A 26,301-nucleotide genomic window follows, 5' to 3' on the forward strand; every position below is an offset into this window, starting at 1 on the left:
TACTTTAATTGTTTGCATCAAAGTTTAATATAACATATTCAAACACCGTGTTTGGGTGGAGGTTGTTAGGTTTTTTTTCCCAGCTGTGTTTGTTCTCCCAGTTCCTGGTAACTGAAAGTTAGGGAGCATAAGGCACAATGGAGCGGCAGCTGCTGGGATGACCATGGACGTAAGACATCAAATGCCTGATACACGATCAATTGTTTCAGCAATTCGGATATAATATGTGCAATTATTAAATAGGAAGCTGAGCTGCTTATGCCCGAGGAAACATTTGTCATTCGGGATTGAATTTGTCTGGGTAACTGACGTGCCCCTACAGAAGACAAACTATGCCAAAAACACGGGGGGAAAACAGCGACACCTGTACCCTAGAGCAGGGGTCGCTCAGTCCCGTGTGGTTACCGGGACAGGAAGGGCCCCCGCAGGCACCCTCCGCGGCCTGGCCTGGCCCAGCCCGGGCCGCGGACAGGCCCCATCCCAGTCCCCGGCCCGGCTCGGGCCGCACGTCGGGTAGAGGCGGGAGGGCCCGTTACGCGGCCCCAGGATACGTCCCCTCTGCAGCACGCCACTCCCATCTCTCCCTGTCAGCTCTCCCGCTCCCCCCCACCCCCTTCCCCAAACCGCCCCCCGGCCCCTGATCCCCGCACCAACGCCCCCAGCCCCCACCTCCCCCCGTTCCTCCACAGCGCGTTCCCGCTAAGCGCCATTGGCTGCGGCAGCCCGTCCCTCACGAGGCCCCTGGCTCAGGACTGCCTGCGCCGCGGCTCAGCCCTACACCAGCGCGGGGAGAGGGGAGGCCAGTGGGGCCTGGCGGCAGCGGCAACAACATCCACTTGTACCCTCCCTCCGTCACGACCAGCGGGGGCGCGAGCGCCGCGCTTGCCCGCTCCCACGGCTCTCGCTCCGCCCCCCTCTCCCCCACTGCGGTACCTCCCTCAGCCTAGGCGGTAGTGTGTGGCGTGGCGTCGCGTCTTCTTACCTTCCCCCTTTAGGGTGTTCCTCTACTCCATAGCTCTGCTGCCTCCCCGGGTACCTGTAGAGGCCGGGGAGGGGGGTGGGAGGCTGAATCGTAGGGAGAAAGGGGAAGCGTGCGAAAGAAGGTGGGGAGAGAGGGCGGCGGCGGCGGCAGCAGCAGCAGCAGCGTCTGGCAGGCAGGCAGGCAGGCAGGGCAGGAAGCTATCCCCCTTCTCTCGTGCCCGCGGCGGCAGTGTGGAGGCAGCGGCCGCCGCTCTCGAGCAGCGCGGCCCGAGGTGAGGAATTGGGGGCTGAGCGCGCCGGGGAGGCAGGCGGGTGAGGGGCGGCGGGGGGAGCACTGTGGTTTCGCTGCTGGGTATCCTTTCTGCCGGGCAGACCCCGGCACCGCCGGCAGTAAGGGCTGGGAGGAGCCCGGTCCCGCTGACGTCCTTCCCCCCTGTACACGCACGTCGCGCGCTCCGTTCCGTAAACGCCCCCGTCCTCGTCGAAAGCTGTCGCATTCCTCACCGTTCTTCTTCTCTTCTCCCTTCCCCCTTAAGAAGAAGAAAACTCGATTGGATTTAATATATTTCCTTGGTGTCGGAAGAAACTCCTGCCTTCTGGATCTGGTTTAGGCGCCCGACAGACAAGGTAAATTAAATGGTCAAGGCTTGGGGAGCAGCAGCAGCAGCAACAACAACCGAAAAATCTTTCCTCTGCTGAAGGGGGTGGGGAAAAAGGAAGGAGTTCACGTTTCATTTTGATATCCTGTTTTTGGCCTTTATTTTTCTGTGTTTTCTGCCTTGCATAATTTAGCTGTCCTTTGTGTCTTTCCCCCTCTTGCCGAAATGTTGTTTGCATAGACATAATCATGGAGGTTGAAGAAAGAATCTGGGGAGATAGAAAGTTTCTAAGCTCTTCAGATACAGAAGTTTCTTTATTCATATTGACGTGAAACTGCTTGACTCCGTGACTGCTTCTTCAGCTCCTTTCCTTCTGAAACGATTGCTAACCCTGCAAGTATAATTAAGTTCTCAGGAACTAAGAAAGCTCTAAAAGAGGTAATTTCTTTTATTTAATCGAAAGATCTTGAGGCTTAGCGCTCCCTGTATCTGCCGTTTCTTGTTTGTCTTTCACCTGGTTTTCTGGAATGTCGGTCAGTGTCTAACCGTTCGTCTTCAAGATAGCTGTTAAATTTCTTTATAAAAATGCGCCCTCGTAGTCCTCTGTAAATGTCGCAGTTTTTCCCCTCGACTGCTGCCAACACTTCTCTTCCTCCCCTCTGCCCCCTCTCTGTCCTCAAGATGACGAGTTGGACTGCATATTTTTTAGCTTGTATAGGAGAGGTTTGTCTTGCATTTTGATCCTCGCACAAGTTTATCTTAAGAACCTTCATTTAAAAAAAAAAAAAGCTAACTAGTGATCTGACATTAAAAGTATACATAGTTGAACCTCTGAATTAACATAGTCTTGCTTGGTTTCAGTGGCCGCTTTCTCCTTTATAATTTTTTAAAGGAGTTCCATTTGAAGTCGTTGGAGGGGAAACTAAATGTGAAGTTTTGGTGTACTGCTGGTGCTTGTTACGTTATGCCAACTAACTAGTTACGTGTAGTGAAAGCAGGATTGCTCACCAGAGATTCATTTCACATGCCTCAAAGAGGCAATTATTGGTTCGTTCTTTCGTGAAGGCAAGGAATTTCTTGTACTGCGAACATTCAAAATGAGCCAAAAGCCATAGCTCTGTGCTAGCTTATTTAAATTTTTGCTCCTGTTTGACAAACTCAAAAGCAGAATGTTTAACTGACCTAAAGTGGCTTCTGTGGCTGATAACAAGTAAATGATTTAGCTTGCAATTTGTAGATTTACCTTTCCAGGCAGCAACAAAGGTTATTCTTAGTAGGCATCTGAAAAGGCTGAACAAAATAAATGGCGGTGAACTTCCTTATATGGCTGATGCTTGGCAGAAAAGCAATGGAGTCTAAATAGAGTAATCTTTTTCCAAAGCAGTGTTTCAGTCCCAATAATGACTTGAGATTCTTGGGGGGGGATTTGTAGCAATGCATGACAAATTTAGTTGTAAACCACTATGTTCTTAATGGATGCCACAACTTTTTACATCAGTGTTTTGTCACAGTGGTAGCTATGGATAAGGTCACTTTTAATGATGGAAGTGTAATTCAGTATTGCTTTTACAGCTAATAGTTATATTGTAGAATGCCATTCATGTCATTAACATAGTTTAGGAGTTATGAAGGAGCGTATTCTTTGTCGAGATCAACCATCTCAACTAAAAATCAGGCTGACATTGATATTCATATTATGAATAAAATGATTTAAGTATACACACAGTAGCTCATGTACCTATGAAAGTGTTATTTCAAACAACATGTTGAATGCTTGGGGAAACATTCTTTTGACCTGGCTGTTCTTTACTCATGAATTAAATTAAACTCATGTAAACATCGGTGATTTTAAATAGGTCTGCTTGCAATCAAAGAGTTAGAAGTTACAGCATATGGCATATTATGGAATATGATATCATGAGATGATTATCATATTAGTAAAAATATTAATCGATTTGTCTTATGAATAAACTGCCCAGTAGATAATGTTTGGTATAAATGTAGTGCTTAATAGGGTATCCATTTGCACATCACAGTCATATAGAATTGATTAGGGGACTCCATGGAGAAAGTGTTATTGATTGAAAGTGGCCTAGTGTATTAAGCTGGTGGTGTAAGAAAAGTGTTATGATTTGTCCTCAGTGGAATTCGTTTAGGGTCTGTGGCCCTAGGCTTAGGGCACCATGCTTGGAACATCAAAGCTAAGGGAAGGTTTGCACATATGTAACATACATTAAAGGTAGCATAAGTTCTAGAAATAGAAGGGGTTGGAAGCAAATTCCTCAACTCATCTTTCCTGTAGGAGTGTAATGAATCATTGTCTGTTTGCTTTGTTTTCTTGTTTTGTTTTTGTCCTTTCTGCTCCCAAGCAAAAAGGAAAATCTTCTAGGGAAAATGTTACGTAAAGATCAAATGTTTGATATGTCATCTTTTCAGTAGTTTCTCCCTATGGAATAACCTGATCTGACATTCCACATAGAGGAATTGCAAATCTAACCTTTTCCAAACAAGTAACTAGTTGAGTTGACAGCAAAGCTACTCTTGCAGATATGAAAATAGTAGGTTGTATCCCTATGTTAGTATGCAGATGTTGATGGTGACAGTTGATATAAGTAGTTAAATGTGAATTATCTGGAAAATGAAGATTTGGAAACATCACTATTTTACCTTTGTCAACTTTTAAGTAAAAGAATGTCAGATAACACTTCTCACATCAGAATGAAAACATTAAAGGTAATTTTTATCAGTTTATGTAGTAAATAGTTCATAAATAGCTTATCTTTTTTTTTTTCATATTTAATAGGTTATCACAAACATTGCACTTTTTAAATTGCTAGCTTAGTGTCTTTGGAACTTAGTGTTAGGAACTTTAGTGTTGTGGGTAACTTGTGAACAGTTCTGTGGCTACTTGTATGGCAGACTCTGGTCCAGTTCTGGACAAGAAATACTTTTTTTTTTTTTTTTTTGGCAGGGTGGGAGCTTGTCAAAGCTTCAAATATGTGTTTACTGTAATCCTTATACTTCTTCTCATCTCTTGGGGAGCCAAGTGTGCCACTTGCAGTTTCCAACTTCCATTTCTAATTAAGAATACAATGTTCATGTATTGTGAGTAAAACCTTATAAATGTTAAGTGTTGAGAGTGAGGATGCTGATTTAGGAGAGACTTGTAAATCTCATCTTCTGCTGTGTGTGAGAAAAATGAAAAAAGTGAATATTGTTATACTGGAATTGGTAGTATTGTTGTTCTATAGTAATTGGGATAATTTTGCTTTTTCTGCTGCTCTTCCTCATTAGTTACCAGGTGGTGTTTTGGTGTGTTGTGTGTGTATGTGTTTTTTGGTGTGTGGTTTTTTTTTTTTTTTTTAAGATACTTGTTTCTATGATGCTTAAATTTCAATATGGGCATTTGGCTTATTAATCTTTTAGTTTCACCTGTACTTCCCCTGAAGGTGTGTCATGGTTTAGCCTCAGACGGCAACAAAGAAACACGTGACACGGACAGAGGAATATACAAACACGGTTAGGGAACCCCGGCTCCCTGCCGCTCACCTACCAGACCCAGGACCCCGCTCCAAAAGCGCCCCCTCCCCCGGCAGCTCAGGGTGGGCATGGCTCCCATGGCATGGAATACCTGTGTCCCTGCGGGAGCCTGGGGAGAAATAACCCTATCCCTGCCGGAACCAGGACATTATCCACCTCTTATTCCATACCATCTATGCCATGCCCAGATCTTACAGGTTCCAATGAATTGCCACCACTTTCCCCTGTCATCTATCTATACACACACATATATATTCATGCAGATACAATGCCCTTAGTTTATGGGCCATCCCTCCAAAGTGTCTGTTGAGTTCTTGTAATCCATGGCTTTGGGCTCCATCTGTTAGAACAGTCTCTCAGGGCAGGTGAGATGCTGGGTGGTGCTGGCCTGTTGCATGCTGTATTTTTGGAGCTTGTGACTGGTGCACCCGGTGTGGCTCATGCACACAGTCCGTGGGCTGAAGATGTAGATCTTGAGGAAATTGCTGGGCGCCAGCTGCTGAGGTAAGTTCTGATCCCACCACCCCTGTGCTTTACTCAATTTTTCATCAAAGTCCATCTGTCCTTAATTTGGGTGATTCTTACTGTAGTACAGCTGATAGCAATTAGAGTAACGAGGACATACAGTGGCAGTGCTACTTAGCAATCAACAACACACAATTTGATTCATTGGCTATTCTCACCCAAAATCAGGTCCCCATGAGGTACACATCGGACCTCCCCATCCTGCCGCATCACCCACCAAGTGCACCCAGGTCCTTGGGCAAAAGCAATCCCACGGATGGGTTTGCCTTTGCCTGAGGCAGGACTAACCCAGACCGTCTTCCCTGACATATTCTTCATGTGCACTACGGGGACTTTATCCCCTTCTACGGTACGTGCAAGTTTTGATGGGGCAGGGCCAGCCTGATTGGTAGATCCCCTGGTGTTAACTAGCCAGGTAGCCTTTGCTAGATGTGCATCCCAATGTTTTAAACTCCCACCACCCGTTGCTCTCAGTGTAGTTTTTAACAGTCCATTGTATCCTTCTGTTTTTCCAGAGGCTGGTGCGTGATAGGGGATGTGATACACCCACTCAATGCCATGATCTTTGGCCCAGGTGTCTATGAGGCTGTTTCGGAAATGAGTCCCGTTGTCCGACTCAATTCTCTCTGGGGTACCATGTCACCACAGGACTTGCTTTTCAAGGCCCAGGATAGCGCTCTGGGTGGTGGCATGGGGCACAGGGTATGTTTCCAGCCATCCGGTGGTTGCTTCCACCATTGTGAGCACATAGCGCTTGCCTTGACGGGTTTGTGGCAGTGTGATATAATCAATCTGCCAGGCCTCCCCATGTTTATATTTCAGCCATCGCCCTCCATACCAAAGAGGCTTTAACTGCTTGGCTTGTTTGATCGCAGCGCATGTCTCACATTCATGGATGACCTGTGCAATAGTGTCCATGGTCAAGTCCACCCCTCGGTCACGAGCCCATCTATATGTCTGTCGTGGTTTAGCCTCAGATGGCAACAAAGAACCACGTGCCGCTCGCACGTGCCTTCCTAATACAGGAAGGATCGTAAGAAAAGGCAAGACTCTTGGGTTGGGACAAAGGCAGTTTAACAGAACAGCAAAGGGAACAGGCAAACAACAACAACACGGATAGGGGAATATACAAACGCGATTACGGAACCGCCGCTCCCCGCCGCTCGCCGACCGGCCGGACCCAGGACGCCCCAGCCCGCTTTTAAGCAGCAACTTCCTGCCCCCTCCCCTGGCAGCTCAGGGTGGGCGTGGCTCACATGGCATGGAATACCAGGAAAAATTAACCCTATCCCCACCGGAACCAGGACAATGTCGCATCTCTTCCTTGATGGCCTGAGGAGTCATGGGCCCACCGAGCTATGAATAGTTCACCCTTATGTTGCCAGTCCAGATCCACCTGAGCCACTTCAATCCTAGCAGCCCGATCCACCTGCTGGTTGTTCTGATGTTCCTCCGTGGCCCGATTCTTTGGTATGTGGGCATCTACATGGCGTACTTTCACAACCAGATTCTCTATCCGGGCAGCAATATCTTGCCATAGGTCAGCAGCCCAGATGGGTTTGCCCCTGCGCTGCCAGTTGCCCTGCTTCCACTGCTGTAACCACCCCCACAGAGCATTTGCCACCATCCATGAGTCAGTGTAGAGGTCAAGTACTGGCCATTTTTCTCGCTCGGCAATGTCCAAAGCCAGCTGAATGGCTTTCACCTCTGCAAACTGGCTCGATTCACCCAGTCCCTCACTGGCTTCTGCAACCCGTCGTGTAGGACTCCACACAGCAGCCTTCCACTTTCGATGCTTTCCCACAATCCGGCAGGACCCATCAGTGAACAGGGCATATTTCTTCTCATTTTCTGGCAGTTTATTATATGGTGGGGCCTCTTCTGCACGTGTCACCTCCTCCTCTGGTGACATTCCGAAATCCTTGCCTTCTGGCCAGTCCATGATCACTTCCAGAATTCCTGGGCGACTGGGGTTTCCCATTCGAGTTCGCTGTGTGATCAGTGCAATCCACTTACTCCACGTAGCATCAGTTGCATGATGTGTGGTGGGGACCCTTTCTTTGAACATCCAGCCCTGCACCGGCAGTCGAGGTGCTAAGAGGAGCTGTGCTTCTGTGCCAACCACTTCCGAAGCAGCTCGAACCCCTTCATATGCTGCCAATATCTCTTTTTCTGTTGGAGTGTAGCGGGCTTCGGCTCCTCTGTATCCCCGACTCCAAAACCCTGGGGGTCGACCTTGAGTCTCCCCTGGTGCTTTCTGCCAGAGGCTCCAGGTAGGGCCGTTCTCCCTGGCTGCGGTGTAGAGCACGTTTTTAACGTCTTGTCCTGCCCGGACTGGCCCCAGGGCCACTGCACGGACTATTTCCTGTTTGATTTGTTCAAAAGCTTGTCGTTGCTCAGGACCCCATTTAAAGTCATTCTTCTTCCGGGTCACTTGATACAGAGGGCTTACAACTAGACTGTAATCTGGGATATGCATTCTCCAAAAACCCACAATGCCTAAGAAAGCTTGTGTTTCCTTTTTACTAGTTGGTGGAGACATAGCTGCTATTTTGTTGATCACATCCATTGGGATTTGATGGCATCCATCTTGCCATTTTATTCCTAAAAACTGGATCTCCTGCGCAGGTCCCTTGACCTTACCTCGTTTTATGGCAGAACCAGCGTTCAGAAGGATTCAGACTATTTTACTCCCTTTCTCAAAAACTTCTTCTGCTGTGTTTCCCCATACAATGATGTCATGAATGTACTGCAGATGTTCTGGAGCTTCACCCTGTTCCAGTGCAGTCTGGATCAGTCCATGGCAAATGGTGGGGCTGTGTTTCCACCCCTGGGGCAGTCGATTCCAGGTGTACTGGACGCCCCTCCAAGTGAAAGCAAACTGTGGCCTGCACTCTGCTGCCAAAGGGATTGAGAAGAATGCATTAGCAATGTCAGTTGTGACATGAGTGAGTCTTGCTGATCACTCCTTGAACCTCTAGTTGACGAATCAGCTTATGGATGGGAATCAGAGAGTCTCGGTTAGTGCGATATTGCCGCCGATGCACCGTTGTGGTAGCAATTGGCACCTGCTGTTCTTCGACCCTCAACAACCCCACAACAGAAGGGTCTTCCGAGAGACCAGGCAAAGTAGACAGCTGTTTAACTTCCTCCGTCTCCAAGACAGCTATGCCAAAGGCCCACCAGTACCCTTTTGGGTCCTTAAAATACCCTCTCCTGAGGTAATCTATACCAAGGATGCATGGAGCCTCTGGGCCAGTCACAACGGGATGCTTTTGCCACTCATTCCCAGTTAGGCTCACTTCCGCCTCCAGTACAGTCAACTCTTGGGACCCCCCTGTCACCCCAGAAATACAAATGGGTTCTGCCCCTCTATAGCTTGATGGTATTACAGTACACTGTGCACCCGTGTCCACCAGAGCCTTATACTCCTGTGGGTCTGATGTGCCAGGCCATCGAATCCACACCGTCCAATAAACCCGGTTGTCCCTTTCCTCCACCTGGCCGGAGGCAGGGCCCCTCTAATACTGGTCAGAGTATCCGTTACTCACTTCTTGCAGAAATGACTTGGAAGTCCCTTCAAGAGGATCAGAAGCAAGATCAGGCCTTCTGCTCTGTCTGGGGAACTGCCCACTGGAAACTGGGGTGGCACTTTTCCTGGAGGGATCCCCTTTTGTGGTTGTCCTTCCTTGCAACTCCTGTGTACCAGTGTCCGCAGGATCCAAGTAGGTTGTCCATCCCACTTCCTCATGTCCTCCCTGTGGTCACGCAGGTAGAACCACAGGGTGCCTCGTGGTGTGTACCCTCTGTACTCTCTCTCTCGAGTGGGGAAATGCCTGCTCCTAATAGCTGAGACGCTGGCCCGTACAGGTGGGGAGTAGGACATATTCTCTTCGAGTTGCTGGACCTTCCGGGACAGTTTCTCCACAGCTGAGACAAGGGGGGAAGAGAGACTTTCTTCATATCTCCGGAGCCGGCCAGCCACCTCATCCACCGTTGGTCCCTCTTCACCTTTCCAGACCATTGGAGGTGAGAAGCTCTCTAGGTACCTGCCCATGTTCTCCCACATGCCCTGCCACCCCTGACTATCCAGCCTCGGAGCAGATCTCCGGGTGGTAGTCTTAAATAGCTGCTTAACCCTAAACAGGACCTGGAACACATTCAGGAGACATAACAATAGGACCAGGCTGAGTTGAACATCCCAAGGATATTCAAAATTCTCAAAAGCTGTCATACCTGACCCGAAGGAGAAAAGGGAGGCAAAAGAGCTGGGGAAAGTGTCCCCCCCTGTTTCCCCCACAGACTGGGTGTAATTATTAATAAATTCTGAGAGACGGTGCCCAAGGTACGGGCAGGACAGCAATACCACATAAACGCCCCAAAGTAACTGTCTGAACAGTGATGTTATCATATCATAAACCGATATCGCACAGGACAGCAGAATGATAATCCTCGTCCCTCTCCCAGAAGTAACAAACAGCATTGCAGGGAGTACATAAGCCATATAGGAATTTACATAACACAGCCATGAGAACAAACCAAGCAACATGGTGACCAGCGACTATTTACCTAATGAAATAAATGCATACAACAAATTCTTTTTTCCCAGCTCTAGTTGGATTCTGTCGTTATCTCAACCCTCCGTGCCCCACGTTGGGCGCCAAAAAGGACTGTCGTGGTTTGGCCTCAGACGGCAACAAAGGACCACCTGCCGCTCGCTTGGGCCTTCCCAATACAGGAAGAATCAGAAGGAGGAGGCAAAACTCTTGGGTTGAGACAAAGGCAGTTTAATAGAACAGCAAAGGGAACAAGGGAACAACAACAGTAACACGGACAGAGGAATATACAAACACAATTACAGAACCGGAACCGCCGCTCACGGACCCAGAGACGCCCCAGCCGGCTCCAAGGCTCCAATCGGGTGACTTCCTGCCCCCCTCCCCCAGCAGCTCAGGGTGGGCATGGCTCCCATGGCATGGAATACCTGTGTCCTGGGGAGAATTAACCCTGTCCCCGCCGGAACCAGGACAGCACCCTTTTGGTTCTTGAAACGCACCTTTTTATTTCCTAATCCCCGGCTGAATTTTCCCTTCCCTTAAGTCACGTCATATCTTAGTCTGGTATTCAATTACATCTAAGCATTCGTGTGTAAGTAAGTTCTTTGTCCTTTGCCTCCATTTTTCCACAAAAAGCTCGCTGGGTTAAGGCAAGAGCTGGTAGTTAAAATCAAATCATCCTTTTCAATTAAAATTCCTTCATACTTCAGTATTCTTGAATTGGTTAGCCGTTTTCCCATGGTTTGGGCTAAAATGGTTTTTACTTGGTGAGGGGTGCTAACTTCTATCATTCCCCTGGCCACCCTCGGGAGACCAGATCTAAGAGTTTAGATAATAGGCCACTGGCTGCCGCTTATCCCCCCCACTCTTGAGTTCCTAATGCAGCCCCTTTGTCTACAGTTACAAATAGTTGAAAAGGTTTCTCCAAAGAAGGTAAGGCTAAAACTGGAGCTCTGATTAGGCGCTGTTTTAAATCTTCCACTAAATCCTCCTCTTCTTCTGTCCAAACCAATACATTTGGTTCTTCAGCTAACAGTTTGGAATATAGTCCTTTAGTCTTCTGAGCATACCCCTCTATCCACAGTCTACAGTCCCCAGTCAGCCCCCAAAATTTTCTCAGTTCCCTCTTGGTCCTTGGCAGAGGTAAGTCTGCTATTCCTTTGATCCTCTCAGGATTTATAGGATTTATTTTTCTACTCCCTTCACTGACTAGATGTCCCAAGCACTTCACTTCTGTTTCCACATATTGCAATTTTATGGGGCTTTTTTTGTTGGTTTTTTTTTTTGAGACCCTCAAACCTTGCTGTCCCAAAAAGTTCAGTAACTCATTCGTGGCTTCTTTGACCCTGCCTTCTTCCTCCCCAGATACCAATAATCATCCACATACTGAAGCAGGGCTACTCCCAATGGAGGGCTGAATTGTTCAAGCACTTGTTCTAACGCTTGCCCAAACAAATTAGGGGATTCTGTAAATCCCACAATGATAACACCCTACCGGTGAACCTTGAGCTGCTGGTAGGAGTGGTCGGGGCAGTCCTCTTCCCCGTCCTCGTCCCCTGTTATTCACCCCTCTTCCTCGCCCCCAAGTAACAGTCTAAGGGGTCCCACTTCGGGGATTCAATTTCTTTGTCGATTGAAACATCACCGACAGTCTGGGCTGGGAACATATAAAATGGATTTGGGCGTCCCCGAATCCTGAATCTATTCCTCTTGACCCAGCAAAAAGCATATTCATTCACCTTCTTCTAATTCCTTATTATTCCTTATTATTCACAGACATGTTTAAAGTCTGACAGACCCGGTCTTCATCAGATCCAAATTTGGGCCAAAATACACTAGGAGGTCTTATGGGTTCTTTGGTCCAAACAAATGCAAATGCAAACATGTCCCCCCTGGGACACCCCAAAGATCTCCCGTGACGGACACGGGACCCCCAGGGATGTCCCCAGGATGCCCCCCCCAGACACCCCTGGGATCCTCTAAGACAGACACAGGACCCCCTAGGACACCCCTGAGACCCCCCCCCAGGATGTCCACGGGCCCCCACCCCCAGCCCCTCCGGGACGCGGTCCGAACAAAACAAATCATTTTCTTTTTATCTTTATCCCTTGTACAAGAAGAATCATTCTGAAACCTCAACATTCTCCCCTAAAGGACTGTCTGGGGAAATGTTCCCGGGGTCTTTCTTATTATCCCCTTTCTCATCCCTAGGCCTAGAATCCTTATTTCCCATTCTAAATAGAGACTTTTTACACCCCTTCCTTTCGCTTCGTCCTTCTCCGGCTGCGCCCCTCGCGGGACTACAGAACCGCGGATTCAGACTCCACACTCGCTTTGTACCGCAGTACGTCTCAGTCACTCACACACACCAAGTCCCTTAGAATGTCCCCGACCACCAAGGTAATACTCAGACAATCCAACTTTCTTACCTTGGTCTGTGCACGGAGTTGCCTGGTCGTAATCTCTGTGCCTACTGCATTAAGTTCATTTTTCTCCCTTTGTGGTTCATATGGTCTGCCACTTAACGAAGTCTCGGGATCCTAGTCGATTCCCTTCGGAGCCCCAGGCAACAATACACGAGACCATTGAAATCAACGGGACGCGTCTTCCCGTCCTTCGGCGACAAGGAACCCCAGAGGGGATGACTTCGCATCCCGGACGAGCCCCCAAATTGTGAGAAACGCTCCTTATCCAATAACAACGGCTCAGGCAGTGAACGATACGAAGTACATTTTATTTGAACATTCTTGCAAGAGCGGGTGACCTAGCAAGTAGGCACACTTTCGGTTCTTGAAACACACCTTTTTATTTCCTAATCCCCGGCTGAATTTTCCCTCCCCTGTTTCCCATTGGTTCACAGTCTGTCCGAGGCGCCTAAAATCCTTCCCGGATGTCCTGCCTCTGTTTACTTCTCCTTATGCTACACCTAAAGGGATTATCTGACTAGTTTCTTTCTTTCCTTTTTGGTAAAAAAAATTGCTCAATGTCATTAGCCCTGGTTAAACGTTTGACTCCCCTTCTAGACACTAATCCAGTAGGAATCAGTTTGTCCTTTTGTCTGTGGGATAAGAGATGTTCTACAAGCCTTTGCTGGAGCCTCTTTGTCTTAGTCATTCCCTTATCGTGTCACCTCTGATGGAAAAATGGCTTTTCTCCATTGCAAAAACAATACCTGCCTTTCTTACAGATGTAATCCCCAGAGGACTGTATGCTCTATAAAGATGGAGAGAGGATTCATAGAAAAGTAAAGAAACAATAAATGAATATTATTACCCTAGTAGAAATGCATGCTTATTTTCTATTTCTGGATACAAATTGGATACTCAAACATACAATGCCCATACACAGACAAGAATTTTTAAATAAATAACAGTATTGTTAAGCATAGTGGACTTTTATAAATGTGATGAACTTTATATTTTGTTCCTAAAGATTAAACTATCTTAATCCAAAGCCCCATAAGAAACTGAACAAAGCAACTAATGATCCTGAACAGGAGATATCAATTGGAGTTACTTTCAGGGACTGGTGAGGGTTTAAAGGACTTTTCACTTCTAGCTGTATGCTAAAATCAGGGGCAGGTCATTACTAACCTGACATACCATTTTCTGTTGCCGTTCAGTGGCTCATGTAAAATGGCATTTTTTATCATTTTGTCCATTGCTCAGTAAACAGATTATCACAATAAAACATGATCCTGGTTTAGTTGGTGGAGTTCCAGTAGAGAAGCCAGGGATTAAACGGGCATGAAAACAAAACTACCTCTGTCCTTAGACGAGGTCTCTGCAGAACACGATTAAGGAGCATAAGGTGAGCAGCACGTGCAAATCCACCCTGCTGTCAGCTTTGGGCACTGTTTTGTGGCTGAGCAGAACTTCAGGCTGCAGGACTGTTAAAATGGCATATTGCATACACAATAGGTTATCAAATACCTATTTCAAACAAACAAGTAAATTAAACAGAAAAACATTTCCATTGTCGTGGTTTGGGCTGGACTGGCCACTGAAGTGAACGACAGATGCTCTCCCCCAGTTCTCGCTCCAAGGAGAGGAGGAGGAGAGATAAAGAGACTTATGAGTTTAGAAATTAAACTATTTTAATGAAAATATTAATAAATTAATAAAATAATACAAAAAAGAGAAAATAATGAAATATATACAATATATACAAAACCGCATCAAGCTCCCAGGATGATGATCACCAGCAGGCATGGGAAAAGTCCTAGACTGGACTCAGTGACGGATGGGAACTGGATTCCGGAATGCACAGATCAGGATCAAAGGCAGATGAACAGACAGAATCCTCCTCAGACACCAGCCATTGAAGAAAGAGGGCTGACCCTTTGATCCCTCAGCTTTTATACTGAGCATGGGGCAGATGGGATGGAATACCCTGTTGGTCAGTTTTGGGTCACCTGTCCTGTCCTCTCCTCCCTGCAGGTGGGACCCCTCTACGCTTTTCCGCTTCCGACCCTCCAACGGGGCAAATAATGAAATTAGCTGACCTTGGTTGTTATAGCAATAAGTCTAAGCAAGAGCCTCTCTGCATACCGTTCCTTAGCATAAATTACAAATAATCAGGTCTTATCACTCTGAGAGCGAACAGTGTCTCCAAAGTATGCTGTTAATTTCTGAGAATTCAGTTAGTTAGAAGAGGTTTAGCTAAAAACTAAAGTTACTGAACAGGAAATTGGTTCTGTTTTACCTCAAACCAGGACATCCATCAATGTACTGTTGAGATCTAACAAACATGACTATTGAAGTCATGTGACCTACAATAAACCCATTGGCTACTTTTCAAACATATTTGTACATTACTACCTTACAGTTAATAGCATTTTCAATAACATACCAAGGGGGTTGAAATATTTGAAGAAAAAATACGGCTGTATTCTGGGGTTTATGTGAAACAGTGTGAGTATATACGTGGCTATACTTTAATTGTTTGCATCAAAGTTTAATATAACATATTCAAACACCGTGTTTGGGTGGAGGTTGTTAGGTTTTTTTTCCCAGCTGTGTTTGTTCTCCCAGTTCCTGGTAACTGAAAGTTAGGGAGCATAAGGCACAATGGAGCGGCAGCTGCTGGGATGACCATGGACGTAAGACATCAAATGCCTGATACACGATCAATTGTTTCAGCAATTCGGATATAATATGTGCAATTATTAAATAGGAAGCTGAGCTGCTTATGCCCGAGGAAACATTTGTCATTCGGGATTGAATTTGTCTGGGTAACTGACGTGCCCCTACAGAAGACAAACTATGCCAAAAACACGGGGGGAAAACAGCGACACCTGTACCCTAGAGCAGGGGTCGCTCAGTCCCGTGTGGTTACCGGGACAGGAAGGGCCCCCGCAGGCACCCTCCGCGGCCTGGCCTGGCCCAGCCCGGGCCGCGGACAGGCCCCATCCCAGTCCCCGGCCCGGCTCGGGCCGCACGTCGGGTAGAGGCGGGAGGGCCCGTTAGACTCACCGACCGGACCTGGGACGCCCCAGCCCGCTCCAAGTGGTGACTTCCTGCCCCCTCCCCCGGCTGCTCCGGGTGGGCATGGCTCACATGGCAGGGAATACCCGTGTCCCTGCCGGAGCCTGGGGAGAATTAACCCTATCCCTGCCGGAACCAGGACAAGGTGATACAGGAGCATGATATTTCAACACTAAACTGCACCTTCCACCTTTAAAAATACATTGTGACTTTGCATGATTGAGAAATAATGCTGAACAAACCTCTTAATTTGGTCTAAATGAAACTAAACTGAAGTGTACTTATATTGGAGAACATCAGCATTGTGACTTGCTTCCCTAGGGTAGTTGTAAGTTGAAAAGTAGACTAGTTCTTTCTGTATCCAGAACTAATTTGTAGATACTTGATACTAAGTGATCATTATACATGGGAACAAGGAGTGATGATTAAGCAGAGTCTGAGGACAATATGAACTATCTTGGCTGCTGTGGCTGTCCTGGAAGTTATAATAATGTCAGAAAGTAACCAAGCCTCTGGAGCTTTTTGTGTTCAAAGGTTGAATCTTGTTGGCTAAGAAGTGTGTACTTTCCTCCCCTCTTTATCCACTTCAGTAGATAATGAATGGGATGGCCATACTCTTCTGTCCTATTATTTGGCATTGACAAGAAAATGTTAGTTAACGAGTCTTTTATGCAACTTCGTTGATTAAAGAAGGTGGGGGAATGCTTTGTGCCTTCATCTGTTCTGTATCTGTCCAATGACTAGGCACAGTCTAGACCCGAAAGATTACTTATTATAGTAAGGACAACTTCTCTCTCTGTAAGAGCAAAGCTACCAGAAAGAAGATAAGTGATTCCAAAATGCACAGCTTTTTAAAATATCCAATATTATATACCCTTGAATCTTTTGTAAGTAGAACTATGGTTTCTCGAACTTTTGCTTTACGCTTTTGTATAATTGAATTCTGCAAGCATAAAGCTATGGTATATATGCAAAGTAAAACAACTGTTAAAAGCAAAAATTCTTTTGGATTCTCTTATTTAGATGCGCATTGTGAGAATAACACCTGGATGAAACTGCAAATCAGTATCCTCAGAGTGATCAGTTCAGAATTCACTGGGTACATGAGCTCCCTTTCCAAACACAGAAGTCTCATAAGCACACTGAATTCTCCAAGTTTGTATCGCTCAACATGTACAGTGCTGTGCTTCGTGTCTTGTAGACTCTGTCATGAAGTTGGCTGGGGTGGAATGAGCAGAGATACATAAACATGGTCCAGGTAGTGAATCATCTGACTATTCTGGATTATCGTGCACTTCCAGTGGTGGAGACTGCAGCTATTTGAGTAGAATTTCCTTTCTAGGACCAGCTAGGAAGGAAATACTTGTTTTAAGTGTTGAGCTTTGTGTTCTCTTGAACTTAAAATTGCACTTCTGAAGTAGATGCTTGGGGTGTAGCTGTCTTCCTGTGAGCTCTTAGTGCTCAGTGGCTACTTCTTGTGTCAGTTGTCTGGGGCTAGCTTTAGGAGTAATGGATCTCTGAAGTGGTTTGAAGTCTTACTAAAAGTTAAAAATACTTGAAATGAAACATTCCTAATGCAACTTTAATTTGGAATGGATGGTATCTCCCTCTGAAGTGGCCAGGGGATTATTCTCCTTGGTGGGGAAAGCTCCAGTGTTAATAACTGAATTAAAAATATTTGAAGTTCTGTTAGTTTGTTAAAGGTAGCTGCAGAAGGATGGTTGAAAAACAGTATCTGTCTTGGTGTCTGAAGTACCGTGCTTTGAGTTTTACTGTTTCCTTTGGAGCCTTCTCATCAGGTTTCAGCTCTAGTTGGCATGGTAAGTTCCTGTAACACCAGCGTGGGGGAGGTCTGTCTTCCCAGATAGTTCTGGAAGAAAAATTTCATGTTCTTCCATAGTCCTCTGTCCCCTAATGTGGTGTCTAAGTTTAGTACAGTTGAAGAAATTACTTCTTCAGCCTTCCTTGCCCTCCTTGTCCTTGGAGTTTTTCAGTACATATCTTCTAAAACTTCCAAAGCCTCCTAAGAAGTTCTGGAGAGGAGAGGGCATAAATGATTCGAGCTGCATCAGTACATCTAAACAAATGTCTGAAATGCGATGCCAGATGCCTTGTGAATGTCAGTCACAGGTTTAGTCATCCAAAATTACTATGGATGTCATTTTAAGTGTTTGGATGGTGGAAAGTGTTTCCAGACTCATCTGTAAGACTTCTGGTAGGCTGTAAAGAAACTTTTTGAGAACTGCTGCTTTTTTTTTTCTTTCCACATGTGTGACTGTAGTCATCCTGGAATTAATCTCCTTGAGGGGAGAAACAATAGTTTTGAAGATGAACCCAATTATTAGCAATTTGATCAAATTACTGCAGGTCTTCTGTCTTTACTTACAGGTAACCGTAAAGATAGGATGGAAGTTTATATTTGAAACTGGATATTGGAGAACTCTTAAATATAAGTAATGATACTAATGTAAATTCATAGAATCATAGAATCATAGGGTTGGAAGGGACCTCTGGAGATCATCTAGTCCAACCCCCCTGCCAGAGCAGGGTCACCTAGAGCAGGCTGGACAGGAACGCGTCCAGGCAGGCTTTGAATGTCTCCAGAGATGGAGACTCCACCACCTCTCTGGGCAGCCTGTGCCAGTGCTCTGCCACCCTCAAAGTAAAGAAGTTCCTCCTCGTGTTTAGGTGGAACTCCCTATGTCCAAGTTTGAGCCTGTTACCCCTTGTCCTGTCACTGGGCACCACTGAAAAGAGCCTGGCCCCATCCTCCTGACACCCACCCTTTCAGTATTTATAAGCATTGATAAGGTCCCCCCTCAGCCGTCTTTTTTTCCAGACTGAAGAGACCCAAATCCCTCAGCCTTTCTTCATAAGAGAGGTGTTCCAGTCCCCTAATCATCTTGGTAGCCCTTTGCTGCAGCCTCTCCAGCAGTTCCCTGTCCTTCTTGAACTGGGGAGCCCAGAACTGGACACAGTACTCCAGGTGCGGCCTCACCAGGGCAGAGTAGAGGGGGAGGATGACCTCCCTCGACCTGCTGGCCACACTCTTCTTGATGCACCCCAGGATGCCATTGGCCTTCTTGGCCACGAGGGCACATTGCTGGCTCATGGTCATCCTGTTGTCCACCAGGACTCCCAGGTCTCTTTCCACCGAGCTGCTCTCCAGCAGGTCAGCCCCCAACCTGTACTGGTGGTGTAATTATGGTAGGGTTTTTTCCTGTGGGGAAATGCTATGCTTAATAATCTGTACATGCTTATGCATGCTTGTGGTTAAAACAAATAGCTTGGCTGCAGAAGCATTTACAAGATTGAGACCTGTATTTTTGGTAAAAGTAGACTGAAAAGTATGTCAGTCTAAATCTTTCATGACTTAAATGCTCTGTAAATACTCGCTTTCCATGCTTATGCTATGGAATATTACATGTAGGTGTTGAATTTACTTAGTTTCTACTTTGGCCACACTTTGGTAGGTGTACCTGAAGGAGGAGATGGATGTACAGATACCTGTTCATGTGCACTGATAGCCTGTTGCTGGTACACTTGCTTGCTGTGGCAGGTTAGTCTGTGGTGACCTGGAATGTCAGCTTGGTAGTTAGCTCCTTTTAAGAGAACATAGTCATTTTGGGTTACTTCTGGTCATGTTCTGAAGTGCTTTATAATTATTTTTTTGGGGGGTTGGCAATAAAGTTCATCACTGAGGAAGAAAATTCAAAAGTTCACATCTTATGATTCATAGCTATTCAGCCTCTGTATATTTTAGTTGTGCTTTAGTAAACTTCTAATGGGTGACTTATTCAATGGAGAATATTTATTAATTCTTTAGTGGATCTCTTTTTGGGGAGGAATTACAGGGAGAGGGAATTGTGAAGAATGCTAGAAAATAATATTTGGAACATATCTAGAATTTTACTTTAAGGTCACTTTTGTTGGTTCACATGGGTGTTGGAAAACTATTAAAAACAAGGTAAAAATTAAGGACTCTAAGTAGGAAGAGGAGAAAAAGATGGTTAAACCTGTGAGTTTCCATCCTTTTGGGAATGTGACAGGAAGGGGAAATCAATTGGAACTCTGAATTTGGTAAGCCATCTGGCTCTGACTCTGATGGATAAGATCAGAAACATTAATATGGGAGTGTTGTTGTTTAACCCCAGCTGGCAACTAAGCACCACGCAGCTGTTCACTGGCTGAGAGAACATGGCATAGAGAAACACAACACTAAGTGAAGAGGAAAAATAATTTAGTGCAAAAATTATTAGCTTAAATGCTTCATTACTGTGTTGTAAGTGAAAGGAGATATAAATTGGCAAAAATCAAATGCGCATTGTGAGAGCAAAGCTGAGTAAACAGAGGACAAGAATAATGGTGCTTAGCCTCATGGGAGATGTGAAGAGTCTTGTAGTTAGAACCACAGTTCAGGTGAAGAAGATTTAATTCTTGTGCATCACAATTGTGAGCTACTAATTGGGATGGATCTGGAATTATGTATCAGTTGTAAAATGAATGTAGAAGATAGAATAGACAAAGATACAGTTCGAGGATTCCTTGATTTGGCCAGGACAGTGACTTAAAACTGATGAGAATAGCATTGAGCTAATATGTGTCATAATTATTGCATAAACTAGAGGGAGAATATGCTTAGAATCTGGAAAATACTGTTTATTTTTTTTAACTCTTACTCTTTACAAAAATTGTTGGCTACTCTTTAAAGCTGCATTGTAAATAAAAGCTAACTATTTTTAGTACTGCATTTTATACTAAACAAATCCAAAAGCAGAAAACAAACTAGCTTGTTGAGGTGGATAACACTTATAAGACAGAGACAAAAGTATTCATTAAGGGGGAAGTATTCTAAAGTAAAATCAAAGTCCAGTTGTGTATGCTGTTTCTGTAAGTAGTAACTTTCATTAGGGCTCTATGTAGTATTTTAAGTGTCAGGATGCATCTTTACTTGTGTTTTTTTGGTAGGATATATATTTTTTTATCTTATTTTTAAATCTAACAATCCCCAAATGGGGAATGAATGCACACATCCATGTGCACTCCCCTTTTTTTAAACTCTGGTCTATGTGTTTCCACTTCTGTTCCTCTTGCCACAGACTAATTGTGTAACCTGTTTAGATTTGGCGCAGCAGTTTTTCTGGGCAATTTATCAATTTTCATTATTAGCTAGAGGATTTCGAGTGTGGTTCCTCCTCCTCCCATGTACCCAACTTCTGCTTGCTTTGTTTTTCAGTCTTTGTTTTGGGCCCCCTATGTTCTTCTGACCTCTGTTTGATGATCCTAGCTTTAACTAGGAACTCTGGCAATTACTTCTTGGGGGGAGTGCATGTAAAACAGGCTATCAGGGGCTGTTTTGTTTTAATATATGGACCATGCAATTTAGAAAACAAAATAACAAAGTAACTAGGAATCTTCTGTTAAGAAATAGGTTTGTGTTTTGGTGTCCCCCCCCTTTCCACTTAAGTTTGTGCTGAACTGTTACACGTTGCAGATTGCCTGAATTTATCTGCAGGCAATTAGATGGAAAGACTAGTTAATAGATGAGAACTCTTGTTTATTGAAATATTTACAGCAGTGCAGCTTTCTCGTTTAAAAACCTTTGGTATCTGCTGCAGATGGCTGCATAGTCTAAGGAGTGGTTTCCTGGCTGCATTGTACATGAAATGCCAAACACATTGAGAGCAGTTTTGTTCTGGAATGCCAAAATACATTAAATCCGCTCAGGAAACAACATATGTCAAATGAATAAAAATATCACACATACAAAATAGAATGTGGTAGTTATGTTTTTCAAATCTGATTTCTTTCCTGAATTAAGGGGTTAAAAAGGACTTCTCATATTAATAATCGAGGATAGTATTAAATACCAATTGCTGACTTACACTTTCAGCATTTTCACTACTGTTTGTTTCCCCGTTGTCACGCCCCAGTCAGAAGGGGGGGGGGTGTGAGTTACTCAGATTCGCAAATCCCCAGCAGCATGGACAACTCTCAAAGGTCCATATACAAACATTTATTAAATTCCCACAGTGATTAATATATGTCTTAACTAGGTCCACGATAATTGGTTAGGTATATATCAAGTTATGGCAAGTGGCTAGGTACGCCTAGTGTTACTTAACAACAGATATATAATGAATTATGGCAAGCGGTAAGGTATGCCTTGAGTTACTTAACAACTCTAAGAGGAACAGAGGGAGGGGAGAGGTGAAAAGATATCACACACACACACACACACACACACTCTCTCTCTCTCTCTCATTAGCCCTGGTTAAATGTTTGACTCCCCTTCTAGACACTAATCCAGTAGGAATCAGTTTGTCCTTTTGTCTGTGGGATAAGAGATGTTCTACAAGCCTCTGCTGGAGCCTCTTTGTCTTAGTCATTCCCTTATCGTGTCACCTCTGATGGAAACGGCTTTTCTCCTCTGCAAAAGCAATACCTGCCTTTCTTACACGTGTAGCATGGTTTGGGTGGGGAGGCGAGAGCTATAGTCATATATGTTTAGCATGATCTCTATAATCTTCATTAGCATATACAGGGGTGTCAACTTTAATATGCATTTCACAGGTAATGAGGCAAAGGTCAGTCATCGGGCACGGAAGCCTTTCGAAGAAACAAAGAACTACACAAAGTCCCCGTTATCTTGATTTTACTGTCTTTGCTGACGAAAAGCAGGGCTGTCCTGGCTCCACAGGGCTCCCTTCTTATCTGCATAGCAAGGCCAGTCGTAATTGTTCTTTGAGCACCGAGACTTAACCTAATTATCCAAGCTCCACACTATCCACACCGTGGCTATAGTTTAATTTCAGGGTACTTGCGAGTGTTTTAAACATTTCTCGGAAAGGCTCCGAGGGCCTCCGCCCCCTCCCCTTATCTCTACCCACCTTCGTTCATGCTTCCCTCAGGCTGCTTCTCTCAGTCTTTGTTTCGGGGAATTTACAAGTTGTCTCCTACATCCATACCCTCTTTTTTGTTTGTTTTTGTTTTTTCCTTTTGATTAACATATGCTATAGACTGAAATTGAAACAAGGAGGCTATCAATAGGGGTACTGTATAGGGAAAACGAGTATTGTGTTTTCCTTCTTGGATATCTAGGCCTGTGCACAGCATACAGGTTTTATGGGGGGGCTTGGTTTTGTTTGTTTTGGGTTTTTTTAGGGGGGTGGTGGTGTTGTTTGGTAGTCTTGTTTTTTGTTTGTTTGGTTGTTTTTTTTAATTTTTTTTGTATTTTTTTTAAGGCTGGTAGATTATGTGTTTCTTTATATCCCTAAGAGAGTTGTATGTAATTGCTTGATGTAGCAGATGATAGAAAAACAGGGTTGTTAAAAATGCACGGTGAAGGATGTTGCTTCTGCCCAAACTGTAATTCCAGCAAGTTCTCAAGACAGAAAGTGGGAATATTTACAACTAATAGCTCCAAACATTGCAGGATTTTATTATGATAAAGAAACAAGCTCATGTTTTGTTGCATATTACTTCCTTGCTTGCAAAGAAGGTGGTAGTCACTTTGATTCCTCCTAGTTGGAAGGCAAAGATGTTAATAGTCGCATTGACAGAAAAATACATGTTTCTCTAGAAGCTGTAATTCCATCTGTCATGTCCCACTCTCAGGAAAGAGGGGGGGTAAGCGACTCAGCTTCATAAATCCCCAACGGTGCAGACTAAGGTGAGATAAATCTCAAGGTCTGTATACAAACATTTATTAGTTTCCCAAAATGGTTAGTGTAGGTCTTAACAAGTCCATGATAATTGGTTATGTTATAGATTGTGGCCCAATAATTGACAGGAACCAGTCCAATTAATCAAATTAGTTTATTAAGCAAGCGGCAACAAGCAAAACAGCGCTGGGCGGCCGGGGAGTCTTTGCTCCGCCAACGGCGCACACCCACTTCCCGAAAGTAGTTGATTATATACTCTTCTGGTTCCCGTATATGTGTCAATCCTGGTATATTCCGTGTCTGAGCGACGTGTTGCTAGGGGGTCGGTCTTGTCCCGCCTCCTGATGGTCGTGGGGCTGAAGGCTCCTCATCTTTATCAGTGTCCTTGGGGAGACTCTTTTCAGCTTATCTCACAACTTAGCTCTTCCCTTTGAAGTGTTAAAGCACACCAGATGCCTGTGATTTAGGCCTTGAGGTGTCAAAGTGCCCCAGACAGCACACCAGATGCCTGTGATTTAGGCCTTGAGGTATCAAAGTGCACCAGATAGCACGCTGGATGCCTGCGATTCAAGTATGTGAAGAGTCGAAACAGTGTAAGTTTTCACCAGCCTTTAAGAAAGCCTGATTTGATTAACAAACATGATTCTATTTATTACAATCCCCCCCTTTTTTTTTTATTTACCATTTTGTTCATCAAATCTTTGGAGTTCAGCGTGACTTAAAGCTAATGTTTCTTCTATTGCTGGTTCCTTATCTAATGACTCGTATTTAGCCCTGAGAAGCATTAAATGGGCAGCTTCCAGTCTGCCCTTTACAACTTCAATTACTTTGTTCAATATACAAGGGCCAAATGTTAATCCCAAAATTAATAGTATCATAGGTCCCGCGATGGTAGACAATAGCGTAGTCATCCATGGGGAATAATTGAAACAGGATTCATACCAACTTTGCTGTGCTTCTCTTTCTTTCTTTCTTTTTTCTAATCCTTCTCGTAGTTTTGTCATGGTGTCTCTAACTACTCCAGTGTGATCTGCATATACGCAGCATTCCTCATCCAGAGCAACACACAACCCCCCTTGCTGTGCAAACAATAAGACACCTACAAGATTTAGTAAAATCAGAATTAGAGTGTGGCGAGAAGGGTGGAAACCCGGCCGGGTAATAAGTTTAGTTTGAACACTCACTCCAATTACCCAGTCCTTTTCAGTGCTATCACTCCTCCCGGGGCATTTCGTGCGATTCCCTTGGTTAACACTGAGGCAGTCCTCCCAGTGGCTTTGTACAGTCCCACGCTTTGGGTTCTGTTCTCCACAGCTTTGTACTCCTCTGCCTCGCTCGTCGACTCGGTTGCTTCGAGCCACGAGGGGTATCATCTTCTCGGCAGCAGGGGTAGTCTTCAGGAGAATAAATGCAATTTTTAGTCGCTTGCTTCTGTGCATTTCAGGTGAATCGCACTGAACCCCTTTAAGTGTCTTGCGACAACACACTTTAATAATGTCAATTACAAATGGAGCAGGTTCGCGAGGGTGATAGCAATAGTACTCGGGTTTAATACCCCGTGCAAATATCTCCCGCCATTCACTAGATTGCTCCTGGATTTCACCATTAAATATTTTTATGTCTAGAGCCAATTTGGTGAGCTCACGCTCTTTGTCCCCACAAGGTTGGCAAACCCCTCGAGGGGGTATCCTGTAATGGCAATGGGTCCCCCTCCGTTCTCGACACCCTTTACAAATAAAACAAATAAAAAGGATAACAATTACAGCTCAGAATGTCACACTTGATTCTTATGTCCCCTGTATCACCGTAACCGTACCCCACCGATATGCTGTAGTCGCTCACTTGTACCACAGTTATATGTGTGTCCATTTACAACCTCCGGAAGGCAATCTTCAGATCTCCAGGCGGGCTTGTCACTTCCCAAGAATAGTCTTTTAATGGTCCTTTTACGCGGCTCGCATGAGTCCAGCCTCTCTCTGCTGTCCGGATGGATGGCTGTTTCTGTGGTGAGTAAAACGAGATAGGGCCCTTCCCAACAGGGGGTTAATGAGGACTCTTTCCATGATTTGATTAACACTTTGTCTCCTGGCTTTATGTTATGCATGGCTACATCCAAGGGGGGTCTCTGTACTACTAAGCCCTTATTCCGCAGCTTTTCTCTCCTAGCCATGAGTTGAATTATATAAGGTCTAATTTGTGAATTTTCAAGTTGGGGGTGGTCCTGCGGAATTTCTAAATCGTATGGCATCCCATGTAACATTTCAAAGGGGGAAATTCCTACATCAGTTCGGGGCTGTGTTCTTATATTCAATAGTGCTAAGGGGAGGCACTTTACCCATGACATCTTAGTTTCTAACATCAATTTTGTGAGCTGTTTCTTTATTTCCCCATTTACTCTTTCTACCTTTCCCGAGCTTTGTGGATGCCAGGGAGTATGATATTCCCATTTTGTCCCCAAAGAGGAGAGAGCTTCCCTTGCTATTTTTGAAACAAAATGGGAGCCCCTATCAGAGTCTATTACCTCAATCGATCCATACCTAGGGATTATATTTTCCAGCAAAGTCTTCACTACGGTTTGAGCGGTGGCTCTAGCTGTCGGGAAAGCTTCCACAAAATGGGTTAGGTGGTCTATGATTACTAATAAGTATTTATATCGTCCCACCTTTGGAAGTTCAGTGAAGTCTAGCTGGATTTTAGCAAATGGTCTGTGAGCCAGTTCCCTTCCCCCCAGGGCTTTTTCCCGTAACTGATGTTTATTGACCCTTTTGCATGTCATACATTCGCTAACTATTCTCTTTGCTATATTATATACACCAATGCACATATACTTTGTGGCAAAATGATCCACTAACGCCTTAGTTCCCCAATGGGTGTTCTCATGGAATTTTTGCATGATTTTCAAAGCCAGAGGTTTTGGGAGAACTTCCCGGCCATCCGGGAGTTTCCACTT

General features: G+C 44.9%; 1 protein-coding gene across 11 annotated transcripts in view; it reads left to right on the forward strand.

Annotated features, from left to right (window-relative positions):
- Window positions 1–919: 919 nt before the first annotated feature.
- LOC141735600 (erbin-like) overlaps window positions 920–26,301 on the forward strand; it is a 169,147-nt gene continuing 143,765 nt past the window's right edge. For 4 of the 11 annotated variants that reach the window (XM_074568641.1, XM_074568637.1, XM_074568638.1 and 1 more), the window contains exon 1: window positions 1,435–1,608. The gene's annotated coding sequence lies outside the window, so the exon portion shown is untranslated. Of the gene's footprint in view, window positions 1,254–1,421; window positions 1,609–1,820; window positions 2,019–26,301 lie in introns of those variants that run through there. The other 7 variants (XM_074568631.1, XM_074568640.1, XM_074568634.1 and 4 more) reach the window with 6 other exon arrangements.

The sequence above is a fragment of the Larus michahellis genome, chromosome W (assembly GCF_964199755.1).
Source record: "Larus michahellis chromosome W, bLarMic1.1, whole genome shotgun sequence".
Lineage (NCBI taxonomy): Eukaryota > Metazoa > Chordata > Aves > Charadriiformes > Laridae > Larus > Larus michahellis.